The sequence below is a fragment of the Phyllostomus hastatus genome, unplaced genomic scaffold (assembly GCF_019186645.2).
Source record: "Phyllostomus hastatus isolate PE091 unplaced genomic scaffold, TTU_PhHast_1.1 phas_scaffold_11, whole genome shotgun sequence".
In the NCBI taxonomy this organism is placed as follows: Eukaryota; Metazoa; Chordata; class Mammalia; order Chiroptera; family Phyllostomidae; genus Phyllostomus; species Phyllostomus hastatus.
Genome location: NW_025334005.1, coordinates 7128318 through 7146574, shown reverse-complemented (window position 1 = coordinate 7146574; position 18257 = coordinate 7128318). Strand labels below are relative to the sequence as shown.

General features: G+C 39.5%; 1 protein-coding gene and 1 pseudogene across 5 annotated transcripts in view; one reads left to right on the top strand and one right to left on the bottom strand.

Annotated features, from left to right (window-relative positions):
• The first annotated feature begins 6712 nt into the window (after nt 1–6712).
• Nucleotides 6713–18257, top strand: part of LOC123829509 (membrane-spanning 4-domains subfamily A member 8-like) — a 37616-nt gene continuing 26071 nt past the window's right edge. For 4 of the 5 annotated variants that reach the window (XM_045855301.1, XM_045855299.1, XM_045855300.1 and 1 more), the window contains exon 1: nt 6715–7034. The gene's annotated coding sequence lies outside the window, so the exon portion shown is untranslated. Of the gene's footprint in view, nt 7035–18257 lie in introns of all 5 variants that reach the window. The other variant, XM_045855294.1, reaches the window with a different exon arrangement.
• On the bottom strand, nt 10624–11706 carry LOC123829508 (annotated as a pseudogene).

The following is an 18257-nucleotide window of genomic DNA, read 5'->3' as shown; positions in this document are numbered from 1 at the left end:
AGTGGACACCGAACTACCAGGGAACTCACATTAGACAGATTCCAATAAGGTGCAGAATTCCCAATATGCTAAACGTTCTAAAAGCATCTTTCACTGGGACCAAAGGAAGATCTCCCCTTACCAGACTTCTGAAACTCAGCTTCTTCCTTCCCTGACAAACTAAGGAATGTGTCTTTCCAACTGTGTGTACCCTGGACTCCATTTACTTCATCCTGTAAATTGTGCTGTGCCTCTATTAAAAATGAAATGGAAATTTCAGGTGGATTTTAGCAAAGAGGTCCTCCCTAGGGCAGCCACATGTGGGGACATCATATGCACTTATTCATGTGCTTCCCTGTGTGGGCTTAGCAGTTAGAGGAATCCATGTCCAGGCAACACAAGCTTCATTCTTTCAATCATTCACTCAGTGAATAAATATGAGCTGAGCATTTGATATGTTCAAGCCTCTTCATGGCAGGAGAAGGATGAACATGAGTGAACACACAAAGTGTTTGATTTCAAGGCACTTCCATCTCACAAGGGAGAACCACATGCAAGGACCTTTCTCTAACACAAAGCAAAATGTGGGGATGTATAAAGAAAACAGAGAGGGAAATGATTTATTTCTGGCAGTGACAGGGAAGCAGAGAACAAGACTCATTGAGTAATCAACATTTGCTGGTGCATTAAAGAGAGTGGCATTTTTATTGATATTGTTGTTCTTGTTATTTTAAAGCTTTTTGTGGGGGTTTCTGGGGGCTTGTTTTTTTGTATTTGTTTTAGTGCAATAAGAAACAGTGGTGTTGGGAACTCTTCATCCTTTGGAGATGGTGAATTATCCACTGACATAATCAGTTTTTTGACACAGTTACCACCAAAGCTGTAGTACTCAAGAACAAACATTGTCTTAAGATATCTTCCAAAGTTATGAGGCTAGTATAGCTTTATTTACAAAAATATAGGGTCTAATTTGAAGAGAAAAGGATATTTCTATAACTTCTCGATTTGCACATATTAATATAAATATTGTTATTCATGATGGGCAACTGGCTTCCAAAATATTACATGGTGACAGGTTATAGCAATAATCTCTGAAGTCCAGGTATCCTCTAATTTCCCTTTACTATAGAAACTCAGCAATGGCTTCTGGGGGGCACTACTAAACACAGAACATGATTTTAGTCTTGTAAATAGTTTTAGGCTCTGACTCTTCTAAGAAGTTTCCTCTAAATGGCTTGCTGTTCAGGGTTCTGTTCTCTTCTGCACCTGCATCTTCTCTGACAAGGACCCTTTGGTTACTCATCACTCATAGCAGCATTATTTATGGTAGCCAAGTGCTGGAAACAGCCTTAGTGCCCATCAGTAATGAGTGGACAAAAAAACTATGGTACATTTACACACGAAATACTATGCAGCAGAAAGAAAGAAGGAATACCTACTCTTTCACAGCATGGATAGAACTAGAAAGTGTTATGCTAAATGAAATAAGCCAGGCAGTGAAAGACAAATACCATATCATAGGATCTCACCTATAAGTAGAATCTAATAAAAAAATAAAAAAGAAACCAAGTGAGCAAAAAGAACCAGAGACATGGAAATAAAGAACAAACTGACAGTGACCAGAAGGGAGAGGGGAGGAGGATAATGGGGGAAAGAAGAGAAAAGGTCAAGGAACATGTATAAAAGACCCATGGATAAGGACAACAGGAAGGGAAGAGAATGTGGGATGGGGGTGGGGGCAGGGGAGAACAATGGGGGATAAAACGGAGACAACTATAATTGAGCAACAATAAAAAATTTTTCTTGATAAAGTAAAAAATAAAAATATAAGCTGAGCTTCCAAGGCTTCCTGTGGGTTTTCTAGCACTGAGCAGGGCTTAGGAAATCATAGACAAGAAAGATGGAAGATAGAGCAGGTGATAGTTTGGTTTCAGGCCAGCCCTCCACCTATCTGTTTTGTAAACTGATATGTTTGTACACTGGGCTGCCGAACAGGGGCTGGGCTATTTACACCATTCTTCGAGGGCTAGGTGGTCAGTGACTCTGGCCCTTTTGCCATTTTCTTCTTTTTTAAAAGATTTTATATTTATTTATTTATTTATTTTTTATTTATTTATTTATTTTTGGAGAGAGGGACAGGAAGGGGAAAAGAGAAGGAGAGAAACATCTACGTGTAAGAGAAACACTGATCGGTTGCCACACACATAACCCCAAATGGGGTCTTGGCCCGCAAACCGGACATGTGCCCTGACCATAAATCAAACCAGTGAACCTTCAGTTTGCAGGCTGATGCCAAGCCCACTGAGTAACACCAGCCAGGGCTCCTTTTTCTTCATTAGTGTTGCATCCCACTGCCCCATCTCACTCCATTCCTCCTCAGTCTATAGATCTCCATCCTCCACCTTGATCCTCCACTCTGTTCTCAGAGCTTCCTTCCTGACTTGTCTGACCTGTGAGTTAATAAATGTGCCCCAGATCTGTCCCACTTCCTATAGTGTGGATGGCCTCAGAGAAAGCAACTTGAAACACACCTGGTGCTTCTCCAGAGAGGTGACACCTGCCACCTGCACTGCTGAAATCACCAGGGGGCTTGTTGGAACAGACTCCCTTTCCTATCCTTCTGCCCACATTATTTTCTCTGTGTACAAGGTCCCTCATCCTGGGGTGCCCCTTCACCAACTGGGGTAACAGATCACTGCCACCTGTGGGCAATAACTTGTGTGCTTGCTCTGCACTTTTCCACAAGCCATCCACTGCACACCTCCATTCACTCCATCCCCTCCAGAACAATGACACATGAAAACTGGAAGAGACCTGGGAGATCTATGGATAGATGGAAACACACAGGTGGACAGGGAAGGCATTTTCCCAAGGTTGTCAACCCAGCTGGGAGCATAAGCAAGGCCAGAACCAGAACTCCAGAAGGCCAGTCCAGGTTTCCTTGCAGAAGCAGAGACACCTGGTGGGAAAAGTAAGGTGATTTAGATGAGAAGACAGTGTCTCTACCACCTCAGCAACCACCACTTCCCCCCAGCTTTCTTCCACATCCTGACACCCTATTCCAGTGGCAATACTGCTGTCACCAAAGTCACCAATGTCCCCTTGTTGCCAAGCTCAATGGTTCTGTTTTCATACTTACCTTTTTTTGACCTTTCAGGATTTGACTCAACACTGTAGAAACACTGTCTCCTGGTTCTGCCACAGCCTCTCTCCAACCTGGTATTTTACAACTATGAAATTATTGCCATTCTGGCAGATGGAATACCAGCTGTCTCAGTGATTTGGTTTTTGATCTCTGATACCAATGGATCGAGCACCTATTCATGTATCTTTGGCTATTTAATTTTCCCTTTTTTCTAAAGTCAGTTAATTTCTTTTGCCTATTTTTCTATTGGGCTGCTTATCTTTTCTTTTTTGATTCTTTGGGATTAATAGTCTATTCTGTGTGTTTCCCCCCTTGTTTTTCAACTTGTGTGTTGCAAATATCTTTCTACAATATATTGTTTTCTTCTTTTACTTTCTTTATGGTATCTTTAGATGAGCACAATATCTTAATTTTAATGTGGTCTAATATGTTTAAAATCTCATGGTTTATGCTTTTTGTATTGTGCTTAAGAAACGTTATCCTGAGCCCTGGCTGGTGTAGCTCAGTGGATTGAGTGCCAGCCTGAGAACCAAAGGGTCACCGCTTCTATACCCAGTAAGGGCACATGCCTGGGTTGGGGACCAGGTCCCCAGTTAGGGGCCCGTGAGAGGCAACCACACATTGATGTTTCTGTCCCTGTCTTCCTCCCTCCCTTCTCTTCTATCTAAATTTAAATAAATAAAATCTTTTTTAAAAAATTAAAACATTAAATAAATAAATATTTCCCTAAGAATCACTACAGCAAGGAGAGTAATGCATAGCAAAGCAATTCAGCAAAGTGCTGCTCTCTAGGGTCAGTAGAAAGATGGGGGCTGGATTACAAAAGAGGCTACCAATGCCCAAGAGAACTGCTTGGAATCAGGTGGCTCTTACAGGGGCTTTACAGGTAGAAGCCTCCACATACCCACATAGATTGAAGATTTGATCTACAGAGAGAGGACCATATCCTGACACTGGCTTATACACACTGGAAGTAACACTCCTAGTGAGTAAGAAGGACAGTCACGTCTTCACTGACAGCCATGTTTCAGCTATTGCCTTGGTACCTGAAGCACAAATAGACGAGAGAGATAGAAGGGGGGGCCCATCCCCCATCAACCATTCCACTAAGCCATTGGAGCCAAAAGACTAAGTTAAGGCAGAAGGTAAACTTTGACTCATGTATGATATTGAAGGCTTAAAATGATCACTCTGAACCTTAAGAGCCTACATGAGAACTTTTAATAACAAAACTGAAACATTATAATGGAAAAACCATCCACCCACCTTCAGCCACCACAAGAACTAAAACACCAGAGTTCTACTGCATGAACCTGAGTGCCCTTCCCCAGACCTCTGGTCCCGCCTTCCCACAGTACTTACCATTCTCAGCTCTCTTGTGTGCCTAGCACAACAGGTACACCTAATATACAGGAATGCATTGGCAAAATTTCTAATGCTCTGTGTGAGCTCACTCAAAATTGTGCGCCTGAAATATTGGAATGCACTGGCAAGCTTAACTAATGCCCTGTGATGGCTAACACTCATTTTCCAGCATGAGAATTCCTGTGGGGGGAACACCAAAGGAGTCCCCAACAGTCCCACCAGGCCTGCTCTTCATTTCATGTGCAAGAACTTCCAGAGTTCTCTTTGTTGTGCACCAGTTCACATTCTGCTCATGTTCTGACTCATTCATTCCTTTTTTAACACCATTCACACTTCACTGCTCCCACTGATCCCCACGCCCTGCACAGTTGAAAATGTTGATGAGTCTGTGGAGCTTTACAAACTTTCTCTACCATTTTCCCTTAAGACACGTACCTTGATTACTGTAAACAGAAAACGATAGCACAAACCTAGGATGACAATCTTCTTAGATGTCCTCCTGCTGCCTGTGATGGTATTCAATCTTGCACATGGGTATGTTTCCATTCATCCTGAAAAGCCAGGTTGCAAAATGACCTCCCGAAGTCAGGTTTGTGTACACGATGGGCTGGTAAGAGAAAGTATTGAAACATTGGTGCTTGGAGATAGAAAAAGCTTTATTCATTTTGGCCAAGGTGAGAGGACAGGAGAGGGAAATCTCCCAAATCCACCTGTCTCAAAAAACAAATGTAGGAAGTTTTTATGCAGGTAGGGAATAGAAGAAGGGAAAGTTTCAGAGAACTGAGAAAAGCAGCTGTGTTTCTTCAAGGATAGATAACGCTTTTTTATCAGACCTGGTGGCCCTGGATGCATCTTTTCCTGCTTGACAATGAACCGGTATGTCAGCAGCACCAAATTCTATTGTGAGAACTAGGGGTGCAGGGTTGAAGAACAAAAATTCTGAAAAATATCTCATAGTTGTGCATCAGTGACTTCATGATTAAAGTAAAATGCAGAATGTAGACATTGTGACCATCACCATTGATTAACCTGTCATTGTTTTGTGTTTAACTAGCTGTGTTTCTCCTTTATCTCAACAAAGTGTGCTTTTAAACATTTCTCCTGGAACTCGCTTAATAGTCAGGCCTTCAGACGTGGCCAACATACTTCACAGTCAGGGACTGTAAGTTACTCAACAACCATAGCAATTGAAACATTTAGTTAAAGCCTATACTTTTATCCTAATTCAGATTTAAATTATTTCACTGTAGCTGCCAATATACTGGGATCATTAAAACCACAATGAGCCCTGGCTGGCGTAGCTCAGTGGATTGAGCTCTGGCCTACAAACCAAAGGGTCACCAGTTTGATTCCCAGTCTAGGGCATGTGCCTGGGTTGCAGGCCAGGTGCTCAGTAGTGGGCATATGAGAGTTAACCACACACTATTGTTTCTCTCCCTCTCCTTCTCTTTCACTTCTCCTCACTCTAAAATAAATAAAAGCTTTAAAGACAATAATAAAAAACCCCACAACAGTCCCCACTACAGACACACCCTAGCAATTCTTAGAAAAAGAAAGTACCAACCACAGGGTGATTTCTGGGAAATTTATGAACATGTTATTGTTTGTCACAGGGAGTGGGGGAGGGGACAAGTCACTAAAAGCATTTAGAGAATAGAGCCAAGGATGCTAGACGTTCTGAAAATTCAGGACAATCCTAAATAAAGATAAATTGATCATTGTCTGACATCACTTTGGAATGTCCCATCAGACATTCACGAAGAAGATAAACCTATTTATCATTAGCTGGGCCTAGAACTTCACGAATAATCCTCATGTTTTGATCATATATAAAAGTTTCTAGCAGGGTGGCTGCCATTACTTGGCTTTACTTGAGACTTCAAGTCCCAGGAGGGATTCACTGTGTAAGATAATAGGAAGGAAAGGCAATGCCACTCGTGCTCAAGTCCCCACTACAACACAGCCCTACCAGTCTAATTTGCTGCTGCCTCATGCAAACAGCTCACAGAAGAGAAATATGACTCTTTTGACATAAAATCAATTATGAAATTGGAATAAAGATGTGAGGTCCAATGAGTTCTTATAATTTTATTTAATTTTAAAAACCAAAGTGATGGTTTTTTTAATACTTCATATTATTGCCATCTTGTGTGTCAACTTAAGAGGGTGCCCAGAGAGCTGGTTAAACATAATTGCTGGGTGTGTCCCTGAGGATGTTTCCTGGAGAGATTACCATTTGAATGGGTGAACTGGGTAGAGCAGAGGGCCTTTCCTAATGTGGGTGAAACTCACCCAGTCCACTGAGGGCTTGAGCAAAAGAGAAAGGCAGAGGAAGGTTGAAAGGCTCTCTGCCTCACTGCTTGAGCTGGAACATTTTACTTCTGCCTTTGGCACTCCTGGTGCTCAAGCCTTTGGACTCAGGATGGCTTCAACACCACCAGTTCTCTGGCTTTAAGGTCTTCAAATCATACCACCAGCTTTCCTGTGTCCTGAGTCTCCAGCTTGCAGACAGCTGACCATGGAACTCCTTAACCTCTGCACTCAGGTGAGCCAACACCTTATAGTAACTCTCTCTTTCTCTCTCTCTCTCTCTCTCTCTCTCTCTCTCTCTCTCTCTCTCTCTCTCTCTCTCCCTTCTCCCTCCCTCTCCCCCTTTCTCCCTCCCTCTCCCCCACCCTGTCCTTCATGAATGGTGCATGCTGAGGTTATAAATTGGGTTTTTACTGTTGTTTTCAGTCTTATCTGATTCTATCTCCAGGAAAGCCTCTTTTATAACCATTTTCTCCTAATCCATTCTGATACCCCATGGCTTTTTGAAGGCAATGGTAGCCAAGATTAAGTTTAGATCATCACAGGAACATGTATGTCCCAACCTATGGTAGGATCTCTCAGGGCACATACATTCTCTGGGATATTTTCTACTTCCTCATCCCACAACACAACACAGGGGACTGACATTGTATTTGCCTTGGTTAATCATGAAAACACTCATTTCTCTACTCCAACTTTCTGTAATTGGCTTGGTCTGCCTACATTAATATTAGAGATTAATATTTTATTTTCATTCTCCTATCTTAGGCTAATTAGCCTATTTCTTTATAACTTTATTCTGTTCTTTATTACTTACAGTAGTAAGTTTTACTCATCCCTCTACTCCTTTTGTTTCCTTTTTGTTGAATTTATTGGGGTGACACTGGGTAACCAAATTACACAGGTTTCAGGTTCACAATTCTATAACCCATCATCTGTGTGCTGTAGTTTATATTCCCCATCCAAGTCAGTCTCTGTCCATCACCATTTATCCCCCCTTTACCCTCCTCCACTTCTCCCCACCTCCTCTTCCCCAAGGGATCACCACATTGTGATCCACGTCCATGAGGTTTTCTTTTTGTTCAATCACTTTACTCTGCCCCTACCCCACAGCGGTCAGTCTGTTTTCCATCTATGAGTCTGTCTCTACTTGGTTAGTTCCTTTTGTTCACTAGATTTCACATATTAGTAAAATCATATTGTACTTGTCTTCCTCTGACTGGCTTATTTCACTTAGCATAATGTTCTCCAGGTCCATACACGCTGTTGCAAATAGTGAGATTTTCTCCTTTATTTTTTAAAACCAAGTAGTATTACTGTACCACTGCTTTTGTACCCTCTCATCTACTGATGGACATTTGGGCTGCTTCCCAATATTGGCTATTGTAAATAGTGCTGCACTGAACATGGGGTACATATATTCTTTTGAATTTGTGGCCTGGGTTTCTTTGGATAAATTCCCACAAGTCAAATCACTGGGTCTTCCATTTTTTAAAAAGCAACTTTATTTTTTAACTTTTAGAGGTAACTCCATACTGCTTCCCACAGTAGCTGACCAATCTGCATTTCTACCAACAGTGCATGAGGATTCTTTTCTCCACATCTTCACCGGAACTTAATTTATTGATGACAGCCATTCTGACAGATGTGAGGCGATATTGTGATTTTAGTTTGCATCTCTCTGATTACTGATGTTGAATATCTTTTTATATGTGTCTTGTCCAGCCATATGTCCTCTTTGGAGAAGTGTCTACTCAAGTCCTTAGACCATTTTTTAAATTGAACTGTTTTTAATTTGTTTTGTTATGGCTTTGGTGTTGACTTGTATACATTTTAGATATTAACCCCTTATCAGATGTGATGGTGAATATGTTCTTCTACTCACTGGGTTGTCTTTTCATTTTATTGATAGTTTCCCTTGCTGTGCAAAAACTTTTTAGTTTGATGTGGTTCCATTTGTTTATTTTTCTTTTGTTTCTCTTGCCAAAGGAGCTATATCAGAATAAATATTGCTACAAGAAATGTTTGAGATTTTACTGCCATTGTTTCCTTTTAGGAATTTTATGGTTTTGAGTTAAGCATTTAAGTTTTTAATCCATTTTGAGTTAATTCTTGTGTATAGTGTAAAGAGGTGGTCTAGTTTTTTTATTTTTGCATGTATCTGTCTTATTTTCCCAAACACCATTTCTTCAATATACCATCTTTAGCCCATTGTATGTTTTTGCCTCCTTTGTCAAATATTAATTGGTTATATTGGCATGGGTTTATTTCCGGGCTCTCTATCTATGTCTGTTTTTATGCCAGTACCATGATGTTTTAATTACTATGACCTTGTAGTACAGTCTGACATAAGGTGCATAATCCTCCAACTTTGTTCTTTTTTCTTAAGATCACTGTATCTCTTACGGTCTTTTGTGGTTTTATATAAATTTTTGGCGTATTTGTTCTTGTTCTATGAAATATGCCATAGGTATTTTAATAAAAATTGTGTTGAATCTATAGATTGCTATAGTAGAAACATTTTAATGATGTTAATTCTTCCAACCCAAAACCATGCTATATGCTGCCACTTTTTTGTATCTTATTTAATTTCTTTCTTCAGTGTCTTATAATGTTCCAAGCACAAGTCTTTTACATCCTTGTTTGGTTTATTCTTAGGTGTTCTTTTTGAAGTAACTGTGAATCAAACAGTTTTCTAAGTTTTTCTTTCTCATAGTTCATTATTGGGGCATAAAGTTGCAACTGGTTTCTGGATACCTATTTTGTATCCTGCTCTTTTGCTGAACTCAATGATCAGTTCCAGTTTTTTTTTTTTTGGTGGAATCTTTAGGATCCTCTATATGCAGTGTTATGTTATCTGCAAATAAATAATGACAGTTTTACTTTTTCCTTTCTAATATGGGTGCATTTTGTGTCTTTTTCTTGTCTGACTGCTGTTCTAGGGCTTCCAGTGCTATGTTGAATAAGATGGTAAAAGCGGACATTATGTCTTGTTCCCAATCTTAAGGGAAACAGGTTTGGTGTTAGCCCATTGAGTATAATGTTGGATGTGGGTTTGTCGTATATTGTCTTCATTACATTGAGGTATGTTCCCTCTAGTCCCACTTTGCTGACAATTTTTATCATATATGAATACTGAGTTTTATCAAATGCTTTTCTGCATCTATTGATATAATCGTGTAGTTTTTATCTTTCATTTTATTCATGTGGTGTATCACGTTCATTGATTTGCAAATATTATACTCACCTTACGTCACCATAATAAATGTCACTTGGTCATGGTGTGTGATCTTTTTAATATTTTGGTGGTTCTGGTTTGCTAATATTTATTGAGGATTTTAGTTCTATGTTCATTGCAAAGACTGGCCTATAATTTTCTTTCTTTGCAGTGTCTTTATCTGGTTTTAGAATTACAATAACACTGGCCTTGTATATGAACTTGGGTGTATTCCCTTTTCTTGAATATTTTTTGGAATAGTTTCAGAAGATTAGGTTTTAGTATTTCTTTGAATGTTTCATACAATTTACCTGTAAAGCCATCCCATCCAAGACTTTTGTTTGTTGGGAGTTTTTTTTTAATATCCCAGAAATTTATTTAATGTTTGCTTAATACATTTATAAAGAAAGATTGGGACTATTTGCTTTGGGTGCCCCTGATAAATTACATGGAGGCACTGAACTACAAAGGCATGTCAATCTGGAGACATGAGAAATGGAAAACCCAATTTTATCCCTTCTTAGCTTAAAAATGCTCAATGTCTTGGAGCTACTGTGTGAAAACAGCTGATATTTTAGGAGGGCATTACACGTTTTGGTCTGTTAGAACACTTAAATACTTGGAAATTAAAAATATTCAACTTTGAAGTTTTCAATACTGGAAAACTTTTAAGTCTAGGGTTTATAGCCAGGAAGGGCTGTTTTGTGTTCCTTAAACTGGACTGTTTCCTACAACGTTAATCTTCAGCTTTGGCTTCCATTTCTTCTGCGTCATCATCTCCATCCACTTCTGCATTTTCTCTCTCAAGCCTTTCCAGCTGCCTCACAAGTTCAGTTTCATCTGTATCTGTGACCACTTTGGGCTCCATTTGAACATTGAAGACACCCCTCTTTTCTTCAATCTTTTCTTTAATAACAGCCATGGCTTGATTGAGGACGGAGAGGCCTTCTTTCCTCTCCAGGGTTGTTGTAGTCATCACATACCGAGGAAGAGCTATGAGATTAATCTTGATGGGCATGGTCTCTGCAGAACAGTTCAAACCTGCTCGCAGGGCTTCTTTCACGGCGTCAATGCCTTCATAACCGTGGCATGCCACTTCAATATCTGCTCGAATTTTGACAGCCTGTGGGGTCAAACGCCTATTAATATTGTTAATGAGCACTTCCCGTTCATCTTCGCTCAAATCTAAACTATCCAAAATAGATGGGTCTGAGACTGCATGCTGAAATGCATCATAGGCACCGTATTCAGGTCTCTTGTACTTGTCATCGAAGACCCAAGCAGTCCTCTGGAACAGGGTCCAGCTGCTCATCCTTGGTGTACTCTAACACCTCAGCAACATGACGGAGAATGCTATAAACAGTTTTGGATTTGGTGAATTTATCTTCACATTTGATTGCTTCCTCTGGAGAAACTCTTCTTTTTGACAAATCACTGTATCCTTTTCCTTTGTCCACTCTAATGACAACCACACATTCATTCCTGCCAATTCGGATGAGTTTGTTTATAGAACGAATACGCCTTCTGGACAACTCACTAAGAAGAATCATGCCTTCAATATTGTTGTATTCCAGCAGGCTGACGTAAGCCCCCATTTCAGCAATGGATCTTACATTCACCATCACTACATTTTCCACCTCGGGAAATTTGTGTTGATAAAATCTACAACTTACACCTGGCATTCTGAGGTATCTGTGTGAATCACGTAGTGGGGTCCCGGACCACGCTCTTTAATCGAAGAGAGAGTAGTGACCCACTCGCAGCAGCCGTCAATTCTCCGGGAGTTTTTTTATTACTGCTTCAATTTCACTAGTTTTAATCTGTGTATTCAGGTATTCTGATTCTTTCTGATTCAGTTTTTGAAGATTGTATGTTTCTAGAAATTTATCTATTATACATAGGTTGTTGAATTTGTTAGTATACAGTTGTTCATCATATTTTTTTACAATCTTGTGGGGGGGTTGATGTCAGTTGTTACTTCTCTTTCATTTCTGATTTTATTTATTTGGGTTCTCTTTGTTTTTGTTGTGATGAGTCTAATGAAAGATTTGTCAATCTTCCTTACCTTTTCAAAGAACCAGTTCTTGCTTTCCTTTATCTTTTGTATGGTTCTTTTTTACTCCATTTCATTTACTTCTGATCTTTATTATTTCCTTCCTTCTACTCACTTAGAGCTTTGATTGGTGTTCTTTTTCAAGTTCTTTGAAGTGTGAAGTTAGATTGCTTATTGAGATTATCCCTGAGTCTTGAGATAGGCCTGTAATACTATGAATTTCCATCTTAGGACTGCTTTCACTGTGTCTCATAGATTCTGGGTAGCAAATGTGTTCTCATTTTCATTTCTTTCAAGGTATCTTTTGATTTCTTCCTTGATTATCATTGTTAATCCATTTCTTGTTTAGCAACATGATATTTAGCCTTCAGGTCTCTGTGTGTTTTTTACTTATTGTTTTGGAATTGATTTGTAGTTTCTTCTCATTATGTCAGAGAAGCGTCTTGATATGGTTTTCATTTTCTTAAATTTATTGAGACTTATTTTGTGTTTTAACTTGTGATCTATCCTAGATAATGTTTCATGCACACTTGGAAAGAATGTTTATTCTGTTACTTTGGGATGAAATGTTCTGAAGATATCAATGAAATCTTTCTGATCTAGTTTGTCATTTAAGGCCGTCATTTGCTTGTTGATTTTCAGTCTGGATAACCTAACCATTGCTGTCAATGGAGGGGTAAAATCGCCTATCATGACTGAATTACTGTCAGTCTCTCACTTTACATGCATCAAGATTGGCTTTATATATTTTGCAGGTCCCATGTTGGGTGTATAAATGTTTACAAGGGTTATATCCTCTTGTTTGATTGCCCCCTTTATCATTATGTAGTGTCCTTCTTTGTCTCTTACTACAGCCTTATTTTAAAGTCTATTCTGTGTGATCTAAGTATTATATATACCTTTTTAAATCCTTACTATTTGCATAAAATATCTTTATCCATCCCTTTATCTTTAGTCTGTGTGTATCTTTCATTCTGAGATGAGTCTTCTGGAGTGAGTATATATATGGGTTTTTTTCTCTTATCCATTCAGCCACCCTATGTCTTTTGATTGTAGCATTTAAGGCATATACATTTAAAGTGCCTATGATAGGTGTGTATTTATTGCCATTTTATTCTTTTAACTATGTTCCTCTGTCCCTTCTTCATCTAATTTTGTTTCTTCTTCAAGCAGGCTCTTTGACATGTCTTGTAATACTGCTTTGGTGGTAACACTCTTTTAGCTTTTTCTTGTCTGAGAAGCTGTTTTTCCTCTTTCAATTTTAAGTTATAGCCTTGCTGGGTAAAGAAATCTTAATGGAAGGTCCTTCCTTTTCATCCCTTTGAATATTTGTTGCCAATCCCTTCTGGCCTGCATAGTTTCTGTTAAGAAATCAACTGACAGTTTTATGAAGCTCCCTCGTAGGTAACTGTCTTTCTCTTGTGGCTTTTAAGATTCCAACTTTTTTCTTTAACATTTGCCATTTTAATTATGATGTTTCTTTGTGTGGACCTCTTTGGATCCATCTTGTTTGGGACTTTCTGCATTCCCTCTAGTTATGTGTCTTTTTTCTTCACCAGGTCAAGGAAGTTTTCAGTCATTATTTCTTCAATAGGTTCTCAATCCCTTGCTCTGTTCTCCTTCTATTACCCCTTTGATATATATGTTGTTGTTTTTTTCATGCTGTTCCAAAGGTGCCTTAAACTATCCTCATATTTTTTAATTCTTTTTGCTGCTCTGATTGGGTGTTTTTTCTACCTTGTCTCCAAATTGCTTATTTGGTCAACTGCTTCATCTAACCTACTATTCATTCCTTTCAGTGTATTCTTCATTTCAGATATTGTATTCTTCATTTCTGACTGGTTCTTTTTTATGGTTTATGTATCTTTTTCATGGCATAGAACATTCTTATAGCCATTGTATTGAACTCTAAAACTGATCAATTGCCTGCCTCCATTTCATTTAGCTCTTTTGCTGGAGATTCCTCCTTTTCTTTCATTTGGGGTGTTTTTTTTTGTCTCCCTACTTTGGCTGCCTCTTTTTGTTTGTTTCTGTGTATTGCATGAATCTTCTATGACTCTCAGGCTTTGTGAAGTTGCCTTATGTTGTAGGTGCCTAGTAATATGCAGTGGTGCAGTCTTCTTGTTCACCTGACCTGGGTGCTCCAGGAATGTTCTTTTTTAATATTATGTATTTCCTCTTGTTGTAGTTGAGTTTTGATTGCTATTGGCATGTTCATGCATGGTATCAAAACTCAGGCTGGCTCACTGTGAGGCTCAACCCTGACCACAGCATATAAGATGATGTACATGTGCAGACCACACATAGTGGAATTTTTTCTCAGTGGGGGTTTGGTGCCTACCAAGTTCTCCCATTGGATTTGCTGCTTATGAAGCTTATTGGATCCTGCTCTGATGTTGTCTGAAGCTGGCCACTGGGGATGTTTGTTCTGGGCCTCTAGGAAGAGACTCTGCTGCAGGCCAATGTCAGAGGCTGCCTTTGACTGGCCCTGGGCAACCTGTTTGGAGCTACAAGTCATCCACAGTTTCTGGCTTCCACTGCTGGACCTGGGTGCACATGGGTGGATCAATCTGTGCACCAAAGCTGGGTTTTATCAGCACCAGGCACAGGCCTGGTCAGGAAAAGTCCCAAGGCACCTCAAGATCCACCTCTGCATACCTCCACCTCCTGGTTGACAGGCCCTCTCACTGAAAGAACCTTGGCTATACTTGTCAGCAGGGACAGGTCTGCAGTGTGGGTGAAAGGAAGTCCAGAAGGCAAAGGAAGTCTTACTGCTCTCCAGACTGTTGCCACAAACATGGGAGTGCTCCACCCAAGAAAGATGGTCTCTGCGGTATGGGAGAATGAATCAGCACAGGGTTTCTGGCAAATGTCCCTTCAGCTTTTTCTGCAGAGCCACAAACCACAGATTCTCCTTATGCAACATTGGTCTGCTCAGTCTTCCCTCCACTGTAGCCCAGGTTGAGTGTCTGAGAACAAAATTGTGTATGTTGGTGCATTAAGAGAGTGCCTGTGTCTCTAGTGGGCTCCAGTTTCTCCCTGGTGGACAGAAGCCCTGCTGCTTTTCACAGTCAGATATCGTATGGGCACCTCTTCTTGGCTCCGATGCTCTGGACTTTAAAGACCAATTTGGGAATTAGGCGGCATCTTTTTCAGGGAAATCCCCCACAACTGAGATATCCCTTCAGTTCCCCAGCCACTATCCGTGAAAGCATGGCCAGCCCTTTTTCCATCTCCACCCTTCCTGCCAGGCTTGATGTGGCTTCTAATCTAAATCTTTGGTTAAAGGGGTCTGTTCAGCTAATCTTCAGTTAGTTATTCAGGGTCAGTTGTTCTATAATTTAGTTGTAACTCCACTTTGACCCTGGGAGAAGGTGAGTGTAGCTTCTACCTACACCACCCCAACCTTGGATGTCTCATTTCTTATTCTTTCTTCCTTTTTTTTTTTTTTTGCACAGATGTCATCTGATTTTCTTCTTTTAAATCCAAACTAATATTATAAAAATGTACAAGCATCTATTATGTCTTCTAATATATGTAGACATGAAATTTTACATAATGAAATTGACATTTTACATATTATATGTACTCATATATTCATTTTTGCCCTTTATATAACAGTGAAGGCATTAATCTGGGCTGAAAAAAATAAGACAGTCCTTGTTTTGCCAGGACCTAGGTGGAGTGATAAGAAAATCACTGCCCTTCTCTGCTTGGCAGTTACTTCATGTGCAAAGTGAGAGGCTCAGACCAAATAATTTCTGGGTTTTTTCCTAAATATATCACTGAAAATTTTAATATAAAATCACACAATGGATAGCAGACTCTACTTTCAAATTGCATGCCATTCTTTTGAACTATTTAGGGATGATTTTTTAAAGTTGCATGTACAGTTCTTAATCTTCTGTACATGCCTTATCTAAGAACTGATGGGCAGTCTTTGACTTCAAAGAAGAATTGTCCCTCACATTAGTTATGTAATCATTCCTCTCTCCATAATGTAAACATTGTTTCCCAGCTATGGGTGCATCACTGCAGAAATGTTAGATTATGAAGAATTCAATAAGGGAGGAAGAAAACCAGATGGCCAGTGATAAATAGTCCCCAGGATGTAAGACAACACAGAGGAGGAAAGCAATAATATTGTAACAGCTATGTATGGTGCCAGGTGGGTACCTGACTTATCATGGTGGTTATTTCATGTGGTACATAAATGCCTAATCATGATGTTGTATACCCTAAACTAATATAATATCATGTGCCAACTATAACTGCAAAATAAATTTTTCACAAGTATTCAAGAAATAGAGACTGAGCTGTCTCTAGTTAGAAGCCTCAGGAGCATCTGGATTCCCTGAATCAGTAGGAGCTTCTTGTGCATAAACACAAAGAAAAAAGGGAAGCATTCTAAATTAAGAACATTTTGGAGAACTAACAAGGTGAGAGAAAAATCACTTCTTGTGTTTAAGAATTTAAGAAACTGAATTAGTTATATAACCCAATATTTCAAACTTAGTTTTATGTAATAAAACTCCATTCAGTAACAAATATATATATATGTTCCAATGATTTCTATACGTTCGCTTTAAAAAAAAAACTCATCTTTTCAAGTCCTCATTGTTACCATGTTGTCAATTTGCAGGCTCTTGTTCTTTATGTTATAACTAGGCACAGAACCTGAGGCCATTGCAATGTCAAAATATCCTTTTTCTCATTAAAAAATTGTTAGACAATAAAAAGGTTTCTTTTTTAAATCTGAGCCCCATTTGGACTTTTATCCCTTACAGGATTTACACATTATTTCATTTTACGTTTTCCAAGTGAAATGTTTCCTTTTAAACTGCATGTTTACTTTTCAGATTTTCACTAGGGAAATATTCCAAGTACAAAATCATTACAAGATTCTGACAACCAGTTTTTTACCTATCTACCACATTTGTACAAATTACAGAGTGTCATTCACTATGTGGCTGTCTCTGCAAACAGTGACTGCAGAGCCTATGTTTTAATTTTATTCCAGCATGATGACTCCTTAATACAACTTTTTATTATTTTTTTATCTGAGGAGCTTTTGAAATTCTTTCCTTATATTTGCTTACAGGAGCTAAATAGTGTCTTGAACCCCACCCAAATGGAGCTGCCCTGCTCTGAGAGACTTTACAACCTTTATCCTTTCATACTCTTCAGGGATGGACCATCCATCCAATTCAAAGGACATCTTCTGAAGAAAAGTTCCCTTCTCCATCCCACTTACATCCATCTTAATCTTAGAACTAGAAATTAGAATTAGAAATGTTTGCACTTATCTGGAAGACAGGAAAAGCAAGACATCCAAATCTGAAGAGTCAAGAACTTGAACAGATTTACTTCTGTGCTCCTTTCAGGTCCTGAAGATATATCAGGCTTTGAATCAAAAAGATCACAGTCCCTAATAACATTCTAGCAGCCTCATGGGTCCCCACACCCAGCTCTCTTTTCACAAGGACTTTTTAGAAGGAAAATACTCTATTTATGAAAAATAGTGAATTATAAAGTGAGCTGGACAATTTATGCACTCCTTTTTATCCAAAGAGAAAGTGGATCTATTCAATAAAAAAAATAGTATGGCAAGTTTCCCTGAGATTTCCATGAGCCAGGCCTTCTGCAGGATAGGAGAAGTTGTCATGTATTTACTGGGAACCCTGAGTTAATTTGCACAAGTCTTTGAAGTTTTTCTTTTAAATTAAAAATAGGCACAGATATCCTGTTTGCCTCCATGTGGGGCAGGGGAATGGAGACCAAAGAGAGGAACAAGAACCCACTTGCCACCCCAAATCCACTTTCTGCTGTTAGAGGAGTCAGATAACTGGGAAAGCTGAGGTGGAACATTCAAAGGGATAACTTGAGGGACATTGAATACAGGGCCTTCTTCCAAAATGTGGGCAGGATTTGGGGAGATCCCAGGTGATAGAATAATATCCCAAGTTCTTAAGAGCAGAAGCAAACCTGTATTCTGTAGCTTGTGTGGATGGCATCACCCACACATCCCTGTGTGCTGATCCTACTGGTGGTTCAGCCCATGAAAGGGGGAGTCAGGAGGAGAGAGACGTGAGAGTTCATGCTTTCTTTGCTGGTCACAGTTTGGGCAGAGCTGAGGTCTCCTAAGACCTCATCGGGTAGCTTGCATCTTTGGCTGCAGCTCGTGCTGG